The sequence below is a fragment of the Meriones unguiculatus genome, chromosome 6, assembly GCF_030254825.1.
Source record: "Meriones unguiculatus strain TT.TT164.6M chromosome 6, Bangor_MerUng_6.1, whole genome shotgun sequence".
In the NCBI taxonomy this organism is placed as follows: domain Eukaryota; kingdom Metazoa; phylum Chordata; class Mammalia; order Rodentia; family Muridae; genus Meriones; species Meriones unguiculatus.
Window position 1 is genome coordinate 37,925,340 of NC_083354.1, and position 6,000 is coordinate 37,931,339.

The following is a 6,000-nucleotide window of genomic DNA, read 5'->3' on the forward strand; positions in this document are numbered from 1 at the left end:
GGCTGGAGAGATAGCTCAGAGGTTAAGAGCACTGTCTGCTCTTCCAGAGGTCATGAATTCCCAGCAACCACATGGTGGCTCACAACAATCTATATGGGGATCTAATGCCCTCTTCTACCATGTAGGTGTACATGCAGGCAGAACATTCAAATATATAAAATAAACAAATCTTTTTTTTTTAAATGAGCCAAAATTTTTATTTAATTCATTTCTTGCATTTGAAGTATTCCTTGATGACATCCTTGGCCTGAGATTCTTTGCCATAATCCTCAACCACTACACAACCACAACCAGCCACTTCCCGTGGCTTCCCCTCTGGATGGATCTTACAGAGGCCCACCCATCCCCTGGTTTCTTGTCATCAACCTTCATCAGGTTGATCTGGGGCTTGGCACAGAGCGCCTCCACCAGCTTGACGGACATGGGCCCCTCACAGCTGGATGCAGGCACACAAAGATGGGCCTGGCGCTTGTCTAAGGCTTTGGCAGCTTCCTGTATGCCACGTGCTAGGCCATCGTGGATGAAGGTGGTCTTCAGTACCTCTTGTAGAGCAGTATTGATGACCATTACACCTCCAGCAGCAATGCCTTCCTCGGCCATGGCAGTGGGTTACAGATGAGGCCGAATTTGAACGCACCCGAGCTTCCGCCTCCACGCAACTCGACGACGGTGGCAGGGGAAAAGCAATAAAAAAATCTTAAAAAAAAAAAAAAAAAAGACCTGGATTCTCCCTGGGACAGGCTTGACCTGGAGCCAGGTTCTCAGCTGTGTGCTGCGCTCTGCTGACTGGCAGCGATGCTGTGGTTCTGTGCTCTGTGTGTGTCAACTCTGCCGGGCCTGCCTGTTGTTACTGTTCTTTTGTGTGTTCGTGCATGTGCTTACAAGTGTCCAAGGAGACCAGAGACAACATCTAGTTCCTTGGAGCTGGAGTTAAAGACAGTTGTAAACCACCAGACGTGAGTGCTGGGAACCAACTCTGGTCCTCTGGAAGAGCAGCAGTCAACCCTGAACCATCTCTTCAGCTTATAAAATATTTACTATGATATATGAGATAATAATATATATTATATATTCATAAATAGGGGTCTCATGACACCAGACTAGGCTGGTGTCAAAACAACTAAAACTTTATTTACTTAGCTCTTGTGTGGTGGCATCTTAGTCACTGCTCTATTGCTGTGACGTGTCACCATGACCACAGCAACTCTTACAAAGGCTGGCTTACAGTTTCTGAGGCTTAATCCATTGTCTTTATTGAGGGGAGCAGGGTGGCAGGCAGGAGTGGGGCTAGAAAAGTGGCTAAGAGCTGCGTCCTGATCCATGTGCAGAGAGAGACAGCTGGGCGTGGCTTAGGCCCTTGAATGTTCAAAGGCCAACCCCAGTGACACACTTCCTTCAATAAGGCCACACCTCCCAAGCCCTCTCAAGTAGTGTCGCTCCCTGATGACCAAACATTCAATTATATGAGTCATTATAAGAGGCATTCTTGTGCAAGCCACCACAGTAGTGAGGGTTGAACCTGGCCTCTTGCACCTTCCAGGATGACGCTCTACCACTGAGCTATAGCCCTCGGGCGTCCACCTCCGGAGTGCTGAGGTTGCCGTGTCCAGCTTCAGCCTCCCTCCTCTCTTCCTCCACAGTGTTCATGCCTTCTCCCCAGAATGAATTTCCATTTCCCACCTTTCAGGGAGATTAATGCCTTGGGCTGCTCAGCTGCCTAGAACTGGCCCTTACCCTTTAACAATTGAGGTTTTTAGTGCTCTTTGCCCTCTGTATCCCCAAAGAAGCCTCTTTCCAGGTGCTCCTGAGTGCACCCAGGACTGGTAGGAATTTTCTGTTGAGCTATTGGGACTCCACAAATCTACACACGTGTTTTGTTTTCGTGGTATCGGGAATCAAAACCCAGCTTTTTTTTTTTTTTTTTTTTTTTGAGGGATGTGTGGTTGTAGTTTTAAAAAATCAGGTGCTTCCCAGCCTTCCTTCATCAGCTTGGCTTCATCAGCCGAGCTCTATCATCACCAACACCAGTCCTTTGAAAGGTCCTAGCCATCCCTCACAGCTCATGCTTGCTCTCTCTGTCTCCATCTCTGTCTCTCTCTCTGCCATAGCCTTTTGCCCTCCTCCTCAATGAATCTGTTGTATGAACCTGTTGCACGCTGCTGTTGCTGGCCTGGACCTGCCTGGTCGGTCCCCTGCTGTGTAAATCCTAACAGTGTGGTTTGCTTTTGGAAGAGGGTTTCCGTATTCCTGCTCTCCTGAACTTGCTGTCCTGCTGTGTAGATCAGACTAGCCTCAAACTCACAGATCTACCTGCTTCTGCCTCCCAGCGCTCCAGCGGCAGAGAGGGGTGGATCTCTTGAGTTCAAGGCCAGCCTGGTCTACAGCGCTCATTCCAGGACATCCAGGGTTACACTGAGAAACCCTATCTCAGCAAAACAAAAAATTTGCTACATGCGGGGCACAAACCATAAATCTGAGTGAGACTGAAATATATGAGGTTAGCCAGGCCTGGTGCACACGCCTGTGATCTCAGCACTCCAGCAGGCAGAGACAGATGGATCTGCGTTTGAAGCCCTGCCCTGTCTCAAAAAAAAAAAAAAAAAAAAAAAAAAGAAGAAGAAGAAGAAAAAGAAAAATATGTGAGATTGAAGCCACCCTGTTCTACAAAGCAAGTTCCATACCAGCCAGAGAGTCATAATGAGCCCTGTGGAAAATAAAAGGAAAGAAAGAAGGCTGGGGAGGGCTTCGCTAGGTATGGCTCAGTGACTTAGAGGCTGTTGACGCAGAGGACCCGGATTTGATTCCCAGAACCCACATGGTGGCTCAAAACCATCTATAGCTCCAGTTCCACGGATCCTACTCCCTCTTCTGGCCTCTGTGGGCACATAACATGTGCTAGCAAAACACTGATACATATAAGACAAAAATATCACCGTATTTTTCTTTCTGGGCCCGGCAGTGTTGCAAGGGGCCTGAGATGGGATGCTTTATAGCATCATCCCAGGGTGACCCTCAGGGCTTGGAGTGAGGGTTGAGCAGTGAGGTCCCCAGGAGAGGTACGGGTCATATTGGTCAGCCTGGATCCTGGAAGCCGGCTGGCCCAGCCTAAAGTAAACACGCCCTGACACACAGCCGGAGAGGGGCGCTGAGGCTGGGGCGCGGTGCGAGTGGGCTGCCACGGGAGGAGGCCATGAAGTTCATTAGCCCCCTCATTTGGGGCAAAGCGAATCCGTGTGGTGACACACAATTGTCTTGGAGGATTTAGGGGGATTTGCCCGAGTGTCCCGGTGGGCCCCTAGCCTCCTCCTAATCCCGTCCACATTTCAGACTACTTAGGAACGCATTAAATGTCAAAGCCCGGCGTTTAGGGAAATATCTACATTTCGTATGCATCGCCCGGGTCAAAAGAAAAGCCTGAACCGAACCTTCCCGCATTTGGCGCGAGAGGCGCTCTGTGTGGTCCCGGTGTGGACGGGGAGGGCCGCGCCGCCCGCCCTGGAATGCGGCCCTTTCACATGCAGAAGACGCTGACGCTTTGTTCCCGCCTCGGCCTCCCCGGGCGCGGAGGCGCCCGGCGCGATTGTCACCGCCGCATTAGCATGAGAGCGGCCGCGGCCCCCGCCCTCCCCCCCGCGCGGCCCCGACTGGGAACTTCTGGGACCTACCTGTCCGCCCAGGCCTCGGGAAGCCGACGGGGCCGGCAGCCGCGGCCGTTTTCACGCCGCACGTGACGTGCGAGGGACACCCTTACTGTGACCGCCCCGCCGGGGAACGTCCGCGGCCCGGCCGCCATCTGTGTGTCTTTGTGGCCAGCGGAGCCTGCTCGCGGTGGGACCCGTCCCGGGGCTCCCAGACCGCTCCCCCCGGGGCCTGACGGGAAGGGGCACAGCGCGGCACAGCCGCCCGCGCGAAGGAGCGGGGGCCAGAGGCTCGGGGGGAGCCAGAGGCTCCGGGGAGCCAGGCTCGGTGTGGGCCAGAGGCTCGGGGGAGCCAGGCTCGGTGTGGGCCAGAGGCTCCGGGGAGCCAGGCTCGGTGTGGGCCAGAGGCTCCGGGGAGCCAGGCTCGGTGTGGGCCAGAGGCTCGGGGGGGCAGGGGCTCGGGGTGGGCCAGGCTCGGGGTGCAGCCGGCACCCCCGGGGACCCCAGCGCCACCTAGCGGCAGCACGGCGCACCCCGCCTGTCCCCACCCACCCTCAAATCCCCCGGGTTGCCTCTCTGGGAAGCGAGCCCGCTTTATTCGTTTATTTCCGATTCATTCGTTTCCTCTACTCGCTTTGTTCTACTTACCTAACCAGTTAGTTATATATAGCTGTATTTTACTCAGGTCACTTCAATGTTCAATGATTTTAGCTGAGTGAACATTTCAGCCATTTCGTCCTAAGCCTTTTGTTTTTCCTTTGCTCGGGTATTAATTTTTGCCTTGACACATTACTTATTTTATTTGCTTCTGTTCCTTGACTTATCTTCGCTTTGTACTCTTCCGTGACTTTTCTGCCAGAGTTCTGAGGAATAGTTAAGAAAAAAAAAATGTAGCTAAATACGCCAAATGTTTGTCAAGGACAGGATTTTATGGCTTTCTGGCGGCCGTCGCTGGGCCGTGCAGGCATCTATTAATTGGATAAATACCATTAGTAAACATTTCAGCTGAGCGTTGTGACACGCGCCTTTAAGGCCTGTTGGCACTAGACTTAGGCAGGAGGATTGCTCAAAGTGTAATCTTGGAAACATAGTGAGTTCCAGATCAGCCTGAACTACGGAGTGAGAACCTGTCTCAAAAGTTAAACGTCAGGGACTGGGGAGATGGCTCCGCGGACCCGGGTTCAAGCCTCAGCTCCGCAGGCCGGCTCACAGTGCTGTCAACTCCAGGGGATCCGACGACCTCTTCTGGTCTCTCTAGGTACTGCAAGTGGTTCACAGACCCGAACACCAAATATAAATAAAAATCAAAGGAACCAGGAAGGTGTTCTCGCCAGTGCCTTTAATCCGGGCACCCAGGAGGCAGAGGCAGGAGGATCTTTGTGAAGTTCGAGGCCAGGCTGGTCTACAGAGTGAGTTCCAGGACAGCCAGAACTACCGAAGGTGTTGGGGGCGGAGGGAGGCCTTAAATTGATAGGAGAGTGTGGAGCAGAGATATCAGCTGAGTTGGAGGGTGGACTGGGAGTCGATACACCTGAAATACATGTTGTACATCCACGAGACTCAATTGATAAGTTAAAACATTAAATTTTCATTTAACACATTCATTGGGTGTGTATAAGTGTTTCATCTACACGTGTGTCTATGCATCATGTGTGCAGGAACCACGGAGGCCACACGAGGGTGCTGCAGCCCCTGGAGCTGGGGACAGTTGTGATCTGCAGTGTGAGTGCTGGGAATAGAACCGTGTCTGCCCCTTTAACAGTGTTGAAGCAGGGTTCTTTTTGCTTGGCTGGACCAGAAGATTGTAAGAAAAGTTAGCACTGCCATAAAGGGCAGGCAGACAAAAAGGCATGGTTCCTCAGAGTTTTGCCTTTTTGGTTGGTTGGTTGTATTTTTGGGTTTTTGAGGTAGGGTCTGTCTACATAGTCCTGGCTGTCCTGGAACTCATTATGCAGACCAGGCTGACCTGGACCTCACAGAGACCCACCTGCCTCTGCCTCCTGAGCGCTGGGACTAAAGGTGTGTGCCACCACTTCCTGGCTGTGGAGTTTATGGAAATGGAGGGTAAGATGACTCCATGAAGAAGGACTGCGTCTGCTGGCTTGAGACAGAACGTCACGCTGTAGCCCTCTCTGACATCAGACCATGGTCACCCCTGTCTCAGCCTCCCAAGCTCTGGTGTCTTACACACATACGATGGGCAGAATTTACCTGTTGGTTTCAAATTCTAGTTCTAAAGCCCTCCCCTGGGAGGCAGAGGTAAGTTGGCAAAAGAAAAAGGAACCCACCACCGTGGCTTGCCCTCTTCCTAGCTGTGTGACCACCATGCCTCTTGGCCTCTCTGAACCTCAGTTTCTAAAAT

At 52.3% G+C, this 6,000-nt stretch overlaps 1 pseudogene; it reads right to left on the reverse strand.

Moving 5' to 3' along the window:
• Window positions 1–170: 170 nt before the first annotated feature.
• LOC110547920 (small ribosomal subunit protein eS12-like) lies at window positions 171–4,091 on the reverse strand (annotated as a pseudogene).
• Window positions 4,092–6,000: the final 1,909 nt, after the last annotated feature.